We start from the raw sequence: 15256 nt of genomic DNA on the forward strand, positions 1-15256 counted from the left end.
AGAACCAGACCAAACCAACAGTTCCGGTCCGGTTACACGGTTCCAACGGTTAGATGTGCACCCCTAGGTACTACTCCCAAGTGCCATATATTTTGACAGATAATTTTTAGGTATGAACCCAACAAAGAGGCAGACCATAGACTAGTGGATTGCACTACAAGGACCCACAGGGATTGAACTCCTATTGTTGAAAACTTCTTAGGCCCAACATAATACCTATTTGTCATTACATATGTCACCTTGTTCCAATTTTAGAAAACAGATTCTCTCCACTCTTTTGAAGACTTTTTTTTAAAAAAATTATATAATTAATTGTTGTAAATTTTACATTTGTTTATGTGATATCAACTTTATTAATGATGAATCCTATATCTTGACATGTACTTTATAGAATTAAAATTCATGCCTTAATTTATTGTGCTGAATTCATTCTATCAACAATATATACAGAAAGTTCATTGTTTATTTCATCAATAATGCTCAACCTGAACATCTCATTACAAGCGTATCTTTTTCTAACAAAATTCATGTTCTTTAATAAAAACAAATTTGTTGAATTCAAACACCATTTTGAAACCGTTCTTACTAAACAAGTAACCTGATATAAGGTTCTTTCTAATGTTGAAGTATGCAAGATATCTTAAAGTGAGCACTTTACCTGATAAAAGCTTTACTTCAATATTTTCAATTTCCATAATTTTAGTGGATGATGAGTTATCCATGTAAAGCTCTACATTATTCTGCATTAATTATAGGTCTTGAAAATACTCTTATTACATGTGACATACTTGGTAGCTCCCGTGTCAATGAACCCATCTTTCTCGTTTCCCATTTGGCCTCAGTAACAAGTGGTATAAGCATTTCATCAAACTCACCTTTCGTAGGTTTCAACCTTCACTGCTAATATTCTTTTGAATGATGTCCAGGCTTTCCAAGAACATAATTTTGAGCCATCTTATATTTGTCCCTTTTGATATTTTATGTCATATCAATGTAATGAGGCTTTATCTTTATGTTGTTAGTATAAGAATTAACTTTAACCATATGGGCACTTGATTGTATTTTGTGATCAGTTTTCTTATTGTAGAGTCTATCTTCTTCCTCAATTTGAATATATGCCAATTATTTAAATTATATATATATATATATATATATATATATATATATATATATATATATATATATATATATATATATCTTCCTGTTTACGATTGAGTTTATTTTAATAATTATTCCACAAAAATGGTAATTTCGATATAATTATCCCAACATTAAACTTCTCATCAATTTTATGTCAGATGAGACTATTTCATGCACTTATGCAAGAATCAGTCTATCATCAACTATCTTAAACTATAAGTAATTTTCTGCTAAGGATTTATTATTACCCGTCATCTCAGTGAAGTACTTGGTTTTAAAGGCATCCTCTACGTCATTAACAGTCTCCGTTCCAGTATACAAGTCATGCAGCAAGTCTATCAATGTTTTGAGAATGTTATGGCAACACATTGTCATCATTCATCCACTTTTAAATCAAGAATGTCATTCTTCAACTTCATCATCAATTAAATGCTTGGTTGGATTTAATTGAACTCAAAAGTTCACTATAATGCTGCTTCTTAAAGATAGCTTATGCCTCGAATGGTACAACCAAGCTCTTGCATACTATCTTCGAGATGCCTCTGACAAAGTCTGTATCTGTATTTAGTCTCAATACCAAAATAGTGTCTATTATTAGTTTGCACTATGAAAAAGATATCTTTTTAACGATATTCAAGATCACGAGGAACTCAAAGAATGAAGAATTAGAAGAGAAGATTTTTATATCTTCCATATGGTCCAAGGTTTAGATTTATGTAAATTTTTACGTGACCTTTGGTGAAAAGTCTCATAATTACGATATATACATGAATAAATTTAATTTTGTAGATAATCCATGCATCTATTGGTGGATACATGAATGAATGATTATGAAAAGATATATCTATGCATCTATTGGTATATAAATATATGTATCATAATAAAGCTACATGTACTCACATTCAATTGAATGACAAGATACATGAGTGGTACACGCTATATAAGTTTAAAACACATGCAACACCAATTAACCAAAGTTTAGTGTGCCTTCTGGAATGGTCTAAAATTCAATTCGGTTGATATTTGTTTGGTTTCATTACTCTCAATATTGAATACCTCATCCGCCTGAAATGTTACGGTACTCGGTGCTCGATCAAACAGTAAACTCTTGTTAAAATGAGAGGCGTGGGGTTTTTGGGATTATGAAAATGCATTTATTCTTCGTAAGCCACATGTGCGAGAGGGTATAAGGTAATAATGCCTTCTTATCTACACCTTCAGATGGGATCTCTCTTGTTTTTATCCATTGGATGTGGTGATGGGATCTCCATGGATAAAAGATCAAAACTTGAGGCATGGCCCATCTAAGATGGGGCTACATTAGATTCATGGCTTAAATTACCAATTAATAAACCTCGGATGAGAAGGTTCCAAATTTTTGGATGATCCGGCCCTTGCATGTGATGTTGGTCCTAATGTGGATGATCATTTGACCGTTCATTTCAAGGCACTTCAATCAAGTGCTGGCTGCTAAGTATTATCGGGTTGATACTTTTAGGGAAGTAGACCAACAAGGGTAGGACTTGTTGGGGACCATGGAAGCAAATTCCGAATTTGAGTCAAAAGATAAATGTAATAAAGCAGGCACAAGAATACACAATTTTTATGTAGAAAATGCTTGCGGGAAAAAATACGGCACAAAGCGACAATAAAATCCACTATAAAAAATAAATTACAAGAAATTGATAAACTTACATATATGAAACCCTTCAAAAAATCATAGCCTCCCTTCAAAATCCTCTTATAAATGTTTAAGCTCTCTTAATTATACCCAAAGCGCATATTACACTTATATTTATAGTGTTACACCTAGAATAGGAAACAATTCATGCAATTATGTGCACCATCGATCTAAGCATCGATCAATCGACAACCACATGTTTGATTGCTCGAATATGTTCAAATGAGTCTAGAGAGTTTATAAGTATTATACAAAAATAGTCGATCGCTCGAACCTCTCAGATCCACCGAATGAACCTAGTTATCCAGAACTATCCAAAGACCAATTTGTATAATCTGGAGCTCACTCGATTGATCAGTCTGGTTAATTGAGCGAGACCCATGTTTCATTTACCGATTGAACACATCCAGACAACCATGCTCAATGAAATTACCATTTGCTTTTATACAGTCACAAAATTAAGTTAAGGAAGGTATGTCTTCTTGCAAGTTGACGGCAAATGAATTGAATGTAGATTGGACTTACTTGTTTCTTTTTTTAGCTGTGCTATTGTTAGTGAATAGTTAAATTAGTCAGTGGACCACATGATGATTACATTAACTTATTCTAATAGTTGGGCGAGAAGGCTTTTTTGTAATGAACCTGGCTTAATGGATTTCTTAAATTTCACACAAGTGTCCCAGTTTGGCAGCAATTTACCTCCTCTAGCTCTTGGTTCCATGAACACTCACACTCGGGTTCCTCTTTTGTAGTGCATAAGTAATGTACCGGTGTACATGCATATAATCTCAACTACGTTTGGATGGTAGGAAAAGACAAGAAGATGAAAGAAATATGAAATGATTATGCAATATTGATTTCTCAAGATTTTCCAATGAAGATGAATTTCCATGGATTTTATTTTGGGATCTAGCTCGTTTGGAAACAAAAAAATGTGAAAACAAAATAAAGATCTAATGAATGTTGCATCATATTTTCTGCATAAGAATTTGACCATTGTATCCGTCTGATGTAATGACTGCATTTCAAAATCTAATGTTTCATCTACTATCTAAACATGGTGAAACATTTCGTATAGGAAAAGTTATATATTTTCTTTTCTTTTCTTTTCCTCACCACTCACCATCCGGATGGGCTGGGGGGAAATTAAACTCAGGTCTCACTGGCATGGGTATGGATAACCGATCATCATCAAATTTGGTATCCCATTGTGTAGACCGTTTGCTTTTATTGTAAGTAAAAATTAGGATTTGAGGTGGGGTTTGAATCAGGAGGTGGGCTCAAGTTGAAGTTCAAGTCGTATACAAAATTGGGTAAATGGGTAAACACATGCATTTTATATGGTTTTCAAATAATAAATATAAATGAAAAAGATAAAACAGAAAATGAAAAACATAGATTCATGTACCCTCCAGGTATCTAACCGTATCCGGTTTCTAATCAAATCCAAATCCATGGACCCAAATCTGGCCAGATTATTAATTGGGTCTGGAATCCAAATCCTAAACTATTATTTAGATGGTTGTAAAATCTGATTATTTTTTTAATCCATTTGTTGAATTAGAATCCTTATGTCTCAAGTTGACCGTCCATTAGATATCAAATAATCAGCCAGTTTAAGGCATCATTTTAGCATTCTTTACACGAACCATCTAAAGTGGACCTACCATATGGACTGTTTAATTTGAGATGCACATATAAGACATGTACAATTTCTAGGTGCATGTGTATCGTACACCACACCTCCCAGATTATCAAATTTGTAAAATAGATACGACTCTCTTTTCTGCAAATTCACAGTGCAATTCTCCTTAAGGTAGCAATGAAAAATAAAATGCATTCCCCGACATTGAAAGTGGAAGAATAAGGCCTAAAACATTGCAGCCCTTATTACATTTCAATCATGTACCAAGCTCAAAAGCCAAGCAAGATTATTATTCAAACAAGAAACAGTCTTTTTAGTACTGGGCCACACCGATCAGGCCCGACTCGTCGGTTACTGCAGCTGCAGGCAGTTGTGGCCGGAATCTACATGCACTGCACTGATGGGAAAGGAAGGACACGGTGCGGTACTTGTCTTCGCCCCCCATCGTCGGCATGGGGACGCCAATCTTGATGGGGCTAATGTAGTTGGGCCGGTAAGTCTGGCCCAGTACTCCCTCGACCATGTCCGTCAAATCATTGAACCTGAATTGTGTCTCCAAGTGTGCAAATGCGTCATCTTCAGGTAACCTATAGTTGTGCACTCGGTTCTCTACTTCTCCGATGGGCGTCACTTTCTCGTCCATCTCCATCAACCCGGCGATCGTCACCCTTACACTATTGACCATGTCGGTTCTCTCCACCACCACTTCTCTGCCTCTTACGTCGTCGCTCAAGATTCGCCACTCAGCCTCTCCATCAGTTGGGACTACAACATCCTTGCCATCCCAACGGACCATGAGGGCGTCCACGTTGTGGTCCTACTTAGTGAACTTTTGGGTAGCGACAACCAATGTGTGTGAGTCGAACATGACCACAATCGCTTGGACCCATGTGAAGTCATGGGTTCTCCCTTGTGGCCTGGTCCCAATGAAGTGAGCATTGATCTGTAGCTGATTGTCGGACACTAGGGCAAAGTCCCTTCCCTTGGCCCCATGGAAATAGAACATCATGCCATCGCCGCCGACGAATCTAGGGTCATAACAAACTGATCCGTATCCCTCACAGTTGGGCTTCCTAACTGCCGAAATAGGCCAATACAGAAAGTGAGCAAAAATGATATCTCTAGTCGTTACATTATACACAGAAGTGTTACCCCATATTACATGCTCCATGATGAATGCTCAGGCCATTCATGTCAGGAGATATTGAACTGGTGAACTGCCCCACATGTGTCAAAATGGCATGTGTGTCCAACATATGAGCCTGGTGCCAGGTCTGGAACTACGTATACATGAACATGCCTTGTACCTAAATCCAGGATGGTCCATTCATTGGGTGGGCCAATGTTGGACATAACCTGTTGCTTATTTTCTTTCTTAACTGCTGTTTTCTCTGTATGAGTGTGGCCCATATGATGAATGGCTTCCATTGACTCACGTGCCACCACGCATGTTCATGGCTAAACCAACCTAACGATTGGACCTGATGTAACACATGAGTTTCATATTGGCATGTCCACTGCTACTCACCATTGTAGTCTCTTAATTAGGATTAAGTCTAATCCTGATTTTGGCAAATCCCATGTCCTCAGCTTCGAATTCGCCATGTTAGAGTGGTAGTTCCCTCCACAATTGTAATTTGTTCCGTTTTACTTTTTCCAACAATTTCTGTAATTGCATATATGTGGAGGAAAGCACCCCTTTTGTCGGTTGGAATCCAACATGGATGATGTGGTGCTTATCATATATATTTAGTAAGATATCATACCGACCCTAGAAAAAATTGGGAGTTTCGAAAGTGGGCCACTAATGTTGAATTGGGAAAAACTCTTCCCTAAATAAGTAATCTTTGCATGATTTTTGAAAATTCTACGGAGAGTAGAAATTCCAAAATTGATGAATTATTTGCAAGTAATACTATTAAGTGCAAAGATGGGGTGGTAGCTTACATTTGCAAGTGGTTTCACACTTGCTGCAGTCGATGAAGCAGTCCTTACTCTTCTTTGTGTACTTGGGCTTTCTCCGTGTGCATTAGGTGGGGGCACTGGAGTATCACAAGGTGACAACGCCCTTTCCCCTGGCACACTGCTTGCTCTTGCCCTGTCTTTGATACTGGTGAAATCATTAGGTAGTTTGTTGTTGAGTTGTCTGCATTGCCATTCCCATTACCCTTCCCATCACCTTTCCCATTTCCATTACCATTTTCAATCCCTTTCCCATTACCTTTTTCATTTCCATTCCCATTACCATTTCCGTTCCCGTTTCCGTTCCCCTTCCCATGACCTACACCATTTTCACCCGCTTTCCCATTCCCATTATTACCCCCATCCCCATTCCCCTTACCTTCTCCACCATTTCCATTCTCGTTCCCATTTCCATTACCATCTCCATTCCCCCCATGACCTACACCAATATCACCCCCTTTACCATTCCCATTCCCCTTACCTTCTCCACCATTGTCCCCTTTCCCGTTCCCATTACCAATCCCATTCCCATTCTCATTTCCATTCCCCTTCCCTAAATATCTCCCTTTCCCATTCCCACCACCATTCCCTCCCCCATCAGCAAAGGTGGCATCCATGGACATCACAAAAACAAGCAAAGCCACTGTTGGCGTGAATCACTCCTCCAAGCAATCAGAGGAGGATATTTTGGGTGTCCATTCCTCGATCATAGGGTCAACTTCCATTTTTAGTTAAATTAGCCAGAATGTTGTGACTGTTGTGATGTAAGAATAGCCAAATATAGACCATAGATGTTGTTATATACTGTCAAAAACCATGTAAAGATATATATATCAATATACGAATATTTTCTGCAAACTATCATGGTATCAGAGCTAGTTATTCCCTGTCATCTGGTATTCTTGATTTTCTGACCTTCACCTACCTCATTTTCACCTCCCTCCCTCCATGGCCAACACTAATTCCCATTATGGGGAGTCACCATCTTCCGTCATTTTATCTGAATTTACCACAAAAATGACTAAAGTCTTGACCAAAGCTTCAGCCCCGACCTCCACAACCGACTCTGCAACTGCACTGATTGGCATCAAGTTGGATGGCACCAACTATGCACTTTGGTCCCAGGTTGTTGAGATGTATATCTCAGGCAAGGACAAGCTGGGCTACATTAATGGAGACCTCCCGCAGCTTTCACAGACAGATTACACCTTCCGACGATGGCACACCGATAATGCTATTGTCAAAGGATGGCTGATCAACTCCATGGATGCTTCTCTCATTGGAAATTTCATTCGGTTTCCCACCGCTAACGTAGTTTGGGATGCAATAGCCACAACATATTTTGATGGCAACGACACTTCACAAGTATATGAGCTTAGACGGTGTGTAACTCGGCTCAAACAGGCAGGAGGATCCCTTGAAAAATACTACAATGACCTCTAAGGATTGTGGCATGAAATTGACTTCCGCCACCAAAATCCAATGAAGTGTGCTGCTGACATTCAACACTACAATAATATTCTTCAAGTGGATCGGGTCTATATGTTTTTGGACGGACTGGATGATCAGCTAGACAATATCCGGAGCGACGTTCTACAGATATAGCCTTTCCCCACGGTGGAGCAAGCCTATGCTCATGTTGGCAGAGAGGCGACACGTCAGGTGGTAATGGCTGTATATAACAACTCGGATACTCTACCAGGGGCTATCTTGGCTTCTGAAAGCTTTAAGCATGGCCCACCCACTTCCTCGGGTCCAGGAGGACTCTCTTTGAATGCTGAAAAATCAGGTTCAAACACAAAAACCCGACCTACAGCAGATAGTGGAAAATGTACTCATTGTGGTGGTGCAAAGCATACCCGTGAGACCTGTTTTAAGCTTCATGGGTATCCTGAGTAGTGGCACGAACTCTAGGCTAAGAAACAGTGTGATGCAGAGGGTAAGGCTGCAGTGGCATGGGTAGAAATTATGGGAACTGCAGGAGAAGGTACAGTTGCAGTAATGACAGCAAAACCGCAGCAATTGTCCCTTGTTCAAGCCGAGTGTTCCATCTCTAACCAAGGTACTACATTACTCAGGTCTCATAGAGAGACTGATTGCATCTTTTGGATACTTGATTCTGAAGCCGCCGATCACATGACGTTTGATGCAAACGATTTTTCTCAATATTTGTCTCCTTGGCGAACAAGCATTGCTAATGCTAATGGAATTGTTTCGTCAGTAACAAGGGCTGGAACTGTGATTCTTTCACCAGCCCTATCTCTATCTAATACCTTGCTTGTGTCATCTCTCTCTCACAAACTTTTATCAGTAAATTAAATTACACAAGAGCTGAATTGTGTTGTGTTCATTTACCCTGCGTTTTGTATTATTCAGGATATTCTCACGAAGGAGATCATTGGGCGTAGTACTAAGAGAAGGGGGGCTCTATTACATGGAAGATTTTAGTGTAGGCCGAGCACACCATATGCACCATCCGAGCGATCTCAAAGCGGAGCAGATTTGGCTTTGGCACCATCGGTTAGGTGATCCTTCGTTTGGGTATTTGAAGCATTTGTTACCTACTTTATTTGTGGATTTATTGGTTTTAGACTTTAAATACGAAACTTGCATTTGAGCTAAAAGTCATTGAGTGACCTACCCTTTAAGCATGAATAAGAGTGACATTCCTTTTGCTTTGATTCATTCTGATGTACGGGTCTGTCTCCAAAGTCTACGTTCTCTGGTTTCCACTGATTTGTGATATTTGTTGATGATTGTACCCGGATGACTTGGCTTTACCTTTTGAAACACAAGGATGAGGTCTTTACCGTGTTTAAATCCTTTCACGAAATGGTTCAAACTCAGTTCTCTGCTAAAGTTCAGATCCTTCACTCCGACAGTGGTTGGAGAATATGTGAATCACCATTTTCGTGATTATTTTCATCATCATGGCTTAATTCATGAAACCTCCTGTCCTCAGACTCCACAGTAGAATAGTATTGTGGAAAGAAAAAATCGTCACATTCTTGAGACTACTGGGGCGCTCCTTCTTGGAGCTAAGGTACCAAGCATCCACTAGGCCGATGCAGTTGCCACCGCCGTCCATCTGATTAATCGGATGCCCTCTAAAGCTTTAGAATTTCATACTCCACTACAAGTCTTGTCTACCTATATCCCCTTACCCACGGCACCGATGCTCCCACCTCGCATCTTTGGTTGCGTGGCGTTTGTACATCTTCACAAGAATCAATGCACGAAACTTGACCCTTGTGCTCGTCGTTGCCTTTTCTTGGGATATGCTTTGCATCAAAAAGGATACGGATGCTACGATCCCAGTACTCGATACACTTATGTGACTATGGATGTCACGTTTCTTGCAATGTAGCATCCAATTCTTCTCTTCAAGGGGAGACACAAGATAAAGAGTTGAATTGGCTAATGTTTGAATGGCCAGAGTTTGATAATATGGAATCACAATCAATTACCAAGAAACCAACAAAGCCGAATACAGAGCCAAGCACAGAGAAGAATACAGAGCCAACGGAGTCTCAGCCCACAGTATCCAACGACCCGTCTCCTGAGAATATCACTGAGGTAAGCTCTTCTGTTACTCCTAACATTTCCAATGATGTGGATAACCATGTTGGATGAAGCTACCTTTCAGGCAAAATCGTGGCAAACCCCGGAACTGATACTCTCTTGATGTAAAAGAGCAGAGATCTAAATATCCAACTGCTAATTATGTGTCCTCAAAGAGGCTTTTTGAACCTCTCAAGCACTTTGTGAATGAACTCTCCACGTGTCATATTCCTACAAGTGTTGATGAGGCGTTAAAAGAACCAAGGTGGATTCAAGCTATGAAGGAAGAGATGGAGGCACTATTGAAGAATGGGACATGGACTCTTGTTCCGCTGCCCGAAGGTCAAAGAACAGTGGGGTGTAAATGGGTGTTCTCCATCAAATACAAAGTCGATGGATCAGTTGAATGATACAAAGCAAGGCTAGTAGCAAAGGGCTATACGCAGACATACGACGTAGATTACCAAGAAACTTTCTCTCCCGTGGCCAAGTTGAATACGGTGAGAGTTTTGCTATCCCTTGCAGCCAATCCTGACTGCCCATTGCATCAATTTGATGGTAAAAAAAAAAGCCTTCCTCCATGGTGATCTTAAAGAAGAAATTTATATGGATGTCCCTCTAGGATATAAAGCAACTTCAGAAACTAAGGTTGTATGCAAGCTACAACGAACTTTGTATGGCCTGAAACAGTCTCCTCGAGCTTGGTTTAGACGATTTAGTTTGGCGATGAGGAAATATGGCTTCCAACAGAGTAACTCTGACCATACTCTATTCCTGAAGCATCAAAGAGGCAAGGTGACTGCATTGATAATCTATGTAGATGATATGATTATTACGGGAGATAATCCTGAAGAGATAGCGAGACTCCAAGAACATTTGGCGACAGAGTTCAAGATGAGGAATCTGGGAGGTCTCAAATACTTTCTAAGGATTGAAGTGGCTCGATCCAAGAAGGGCATATTTCTGTCTCAACGAAATATGTTCTAGACTTATTATTCGAGGTTGGACTACTAGACTGTAAGCCCGCAGACACACCAATAGTCCAAAATCACAGACTTGAAGAGTATCCAAACCAAGTGCCAACCGACAAAGGAAGGTATCAGAGATTGGTTGGAAAACTCATTTATCTCTCACATACACGGCCTGATATTACCTATGCGGTGAGTGTAGTAAGTCAATTTAGGCATTACCCGAGTAAAGATCATATGAATGCAGTAATTCAGATTCTTCGATATCTAAAGTCTTCCCCAAGGAAAGGAATCATGTTTTCAAGAAATGGTCACTTACAAGTTGAAGGTTATACAGATGCAGACTGGGCAGGAAACATTTCAGATAAGAAGTCGACCTCAGGCTATTTCACATTTGTTGGAGGAAACCTGGTCACATGGAGAAGTAAGAAGTATACAGTGGTGGCATTATCAAGTGCAGAAGCTGAGTTTCGTGGAATGGCTGAGGGTCTTTGTGAGCTTCTCTGGCTCAGAAGACTACTGACTGAACTCGATTTTGCCCCAGATAGTGAGATGAATTTATTATGTGATAACAAAGCTTCTATCGATATTTCCCATAACCCTATCCAGCATGACCAGACCAAACATGTGGAAGTGGATCGACATTTCATCAAATAAAATCTTAAGGCTAAGATAATCTGTTTTCCATTTGTGAAGTCCGAAGACCAATTGGCAGACATACTCATAAAAGCAGTGTGCAGTAAAGTTTTTCACAACTCACTTGACAAGTTGGGTATCAGTGATTTATACGCACCAACTTGAGGGGAGTGTTGGCGTGAGTTGCTCCTCCAAGCAATCAGAGGAGGATATTTCGGGTGTCCATTCCTCAATCATAGGGTCAACTGTCCATTTTTTAGTTAAATTAGCCAGAATGTTAGTGACTACCATGATGTAAGAATAGTCAAATATAGACCATAGATGTTGTTATATACTGTCAAAAACCGTGTAAAGATATATATCAATATACGAATATTTTCTGCAAACTATCAGCCACCACAAGCAATACATACACTATTCTACCCATCTTTCTTTTCTCTCTCCCTCTCTTTCAACCTCTTTCAAAACTTTACGTTCTTTGTCATTGTTGTGGCTGTGGTGTTTATAGCACACCTATTTATAGTGACGTTATGTTGTCCACCTTCGCATGAAGTCTGCCTTACTCTACGTGTACTTAAATTTTATTTTATTTTTTAAAAGCATAGATTAAATTACAATTTTATTATATTTATGTGGCGTGGACTTGGTAAAGTATAATTCATTCGTTCCAAAGAAACAGCAACATTGAAAATGCTTGTGGAAGCTTATCCTTTCAACTTCTTCAGGTTGCCTTTGTGGGGCCCAAAGCTTTGCCATGCCCACAAGTACACTTAAAGCATCTCTTCCATGGCTGATGGACCACTATATGTGATAGCATAGGCATGAGATCCAAACCGTCCATCCAGTGTTAAAATCATTTTGATGTTTTGGGGGCCATAGTTTACAAAAGAAATGGACATGTAGCCATCAGTGTATTTCTGTGATTTTTATGGTCGTGGCCCACCCGATGATCTGGACTGGATGGGACCATGTGATGGGTGAAAAATGCCTTTTGTCTATTTTTGTGATGGTTATGATTGTGGCCCACCAATGATCCCTAATGGATGATCACCAGCAAAACAACCATCTAAAACCCTTCAAATTCACACGGTGGCTCACTTGATAGGTGCATTAACCCTGATTTTGGGGCCCCCAAACTTTACAGTGGGTGAGCCTGGTGGACAGTCGGATGCCATGTACATAGAGCTGTACACGAGTCGACCGGAGTTGAGTATTTCCCAGCTCGTGCTCGGCTCACACTACCCGAGTCCTAGCTCATACTCAGCTCGGCTCCGGCTTCGAGCTCGGATTCTCAGCTCGTGCTCTACCCGTCTGAGTTCGAGCCGAGTTCAAGCAGATATCGAGCAGAGTCGAGTCTGAGTTTTCGAGTCAAGATAGCATTCTTACTAAAGAATGGTATGATTTACCATTGAATACATAATCAAAACACACACACACACACACACACACACACACACACACACACACACACAAAAGGTCAAAAATAAGTTCCTATAGAAATCAAATCCAGAATATTCAAGGACAAAGGTCTCAAATCGAAGGTATTAGGTACTTATCGGGCGAGCAGCGGTAGGAACGACTGGCACCGTGCGTGTAGGGCAGGGATGAGCGGCAGGGACAAGCAGCGGCACCGGACGGGGTCACTGGGCAAGGCAGGGACAATCGGCATCGGATGGACGCCGAACGAGCATAGGCATGGGCTGAGAGAGGGTAGGGGCGCTAGAAAGGAAGGGCGTTGGGTTTTTTTTTTAAAAAAAAGGGTTTTGGGGGTTTTTTTTTTTTTTTAACGGTCTGAGAGAGGGTAGGGACGCTAGGAAAGGAACGGGCGAGGTGGGTGAGTAGCATAGGATTTTATTTTTTTTTTGGTATATATATACCCCTGGTCGAGTTCGAGTCGAGCTGAGTCGAGTCGATTTCGAGTATTACTTGAGTCGAGCAGGGTCAAGCTCGTGCTCGGCTCGAAATGATTTCAAGCACCAAAAATCCGCTCGTACTCAGCTCTAACTCATTTCGAGCCGAGTCGAGTCGAGTTTTTCTGATTCAAGTCGAGCAAGTTAACGAGTATACTCTGCTCGTGTAAAGCTCTACACGTACACCACGGGTGAGCCCCATTTGCCAGACCGACCATGTGAGCTTGGATTTTCAATTCATACAAATACAGACAAAGGTTCAATGACCTGGACTAATGGTCCGTCATGCTCCTCTCTTGATGGATTAGCCTTGAAAATCTTCTTAGTTGAAAGATATCTACGTCAAATAAGGGGATAGATCCACAGTGGCACAACATCGTTTGAAGAAGTGCACCGTGAACTAAAGGATTTGTGATTTGATCATAGATGGTGGGAGCAGGGAGAACAACAAAAAATGGTGAAAAATCTACAATTGAAGACAAAAAAGTAACGTCTCCATAAATGATCGGATGGATCAAGGAGTTAGTGAATCAAAGGTAACTAAATGAAGTGCACCGGATCAAAAGTTATAGCTGATTTACAATTCACACTTCAAACGTCAATATCTCCATATTTGGAATGAATTTCTTTAAATTGGACGTGCCTGAGACATAGTTACATCGTGCCTTGCATAGGACTGGGCTCCGGATCTGATGGATTACTTCTACTTCTGTTTTGCCTTCTTTTGGTCTAGCCATGGTAAGAATGTATCTGTGCCACGTCCTACGTCAGTACACTATGAGACTCTTCATAAATAGTTCCTTGGTTTTATAATGGATGGAGTTTTGAACGTTTTTCCAAGAGAGAGATAATTTTTCAATAATTACATTCACTTAGAATAAGTCATCTAGTGTAATCCCCTAAAAAATGATCCTATATGAGCTATCAGATTGAATTCATTCGTTTGTTAAACTATAGACTTGTCATCTACCATTAATTAGTACTTAAAATATCTACTCATTGTATTAAAATATCTACTCATTGTATATTTTTCATGCCCACCTTTTTTGTCTTATACTTCTTCATCAGGGCATATCAAATTTCAGCAGATGTTGGATAATCATAAAATACATCGTAAAACTATTTTGATAGTGCACAGAGTACATAATTTTTCCAGAGATAATCATCATCATCCTACTTTTAACGGACATCAATTAGCTTTGGTTCATGCATATTCAAGGGCTTTCTTTGATTTATTACGTATATATGCACATGAAAGGTGGTAAAGTAAAAGAATATCTTCTGCCTCCACCTCTTATATTTCGAAAGTTTATGGAAGAATCGACTCATTGTCAATCGAGGTGTCTTCAAAGATTATTGGGATCATATGATCTCAAAAATGTTTAAACAAATATAAATAGGATATATATATCTCAATCGAATCAATCAACTAATAATTAAAACCCTACCTTTGTAGTGATATATATACAGGAGATCATTAAAAATTAAATGTTGCCATGACGAAGCACGGACCTCATTGCTCTTTTTAAAGTAGTTCGCGACCCTCAATTGATTCGACCAGTGCAATAAGCTTCCAATGCACCTCCAGGATACAAAGCCCAGCTGAACAATTTTCTTTAGCTTACACAAGTCATAGGAGAACCAAACACTAGGTTCAACCCACTCTACTTCAATTACTAGAGAAAAGAAAAAGATTCCCACCTTTTGCACAGAGGAGAGGAAGGAATAAGGGATTTTCTTATTGCCTTAATAC

General features: G+C 39.8%; 1 pseudogene; it reads right to left on the reverse strand.

Moving 5' to 3' along the window:
• Positions 1-4779: 4779 nt before the first annotated feature.
• On the reverse strand, positions 4780-7045 carry LOC131238983 (uncharacterized; annotated as a pseudogene).
• Positions 7046-15256: the final 8211 nt, after the last annotated feature.

The sequence above is a fragment of the Magnolia sinica genome, chromosome 3, assembly GCF_029962835.1.
Source record: "Magnolia sinica isolate HGM2019 chromosome 3, MsV1, whole genome shotgun sequence".
Classification (NCBI taxonomy): Eukaryota; Viridiplantae; Streptophyta; class Magnoliopsida; order Magnoliales; family Magnoliaceae; genus Magnolia; species Magnolia sinica.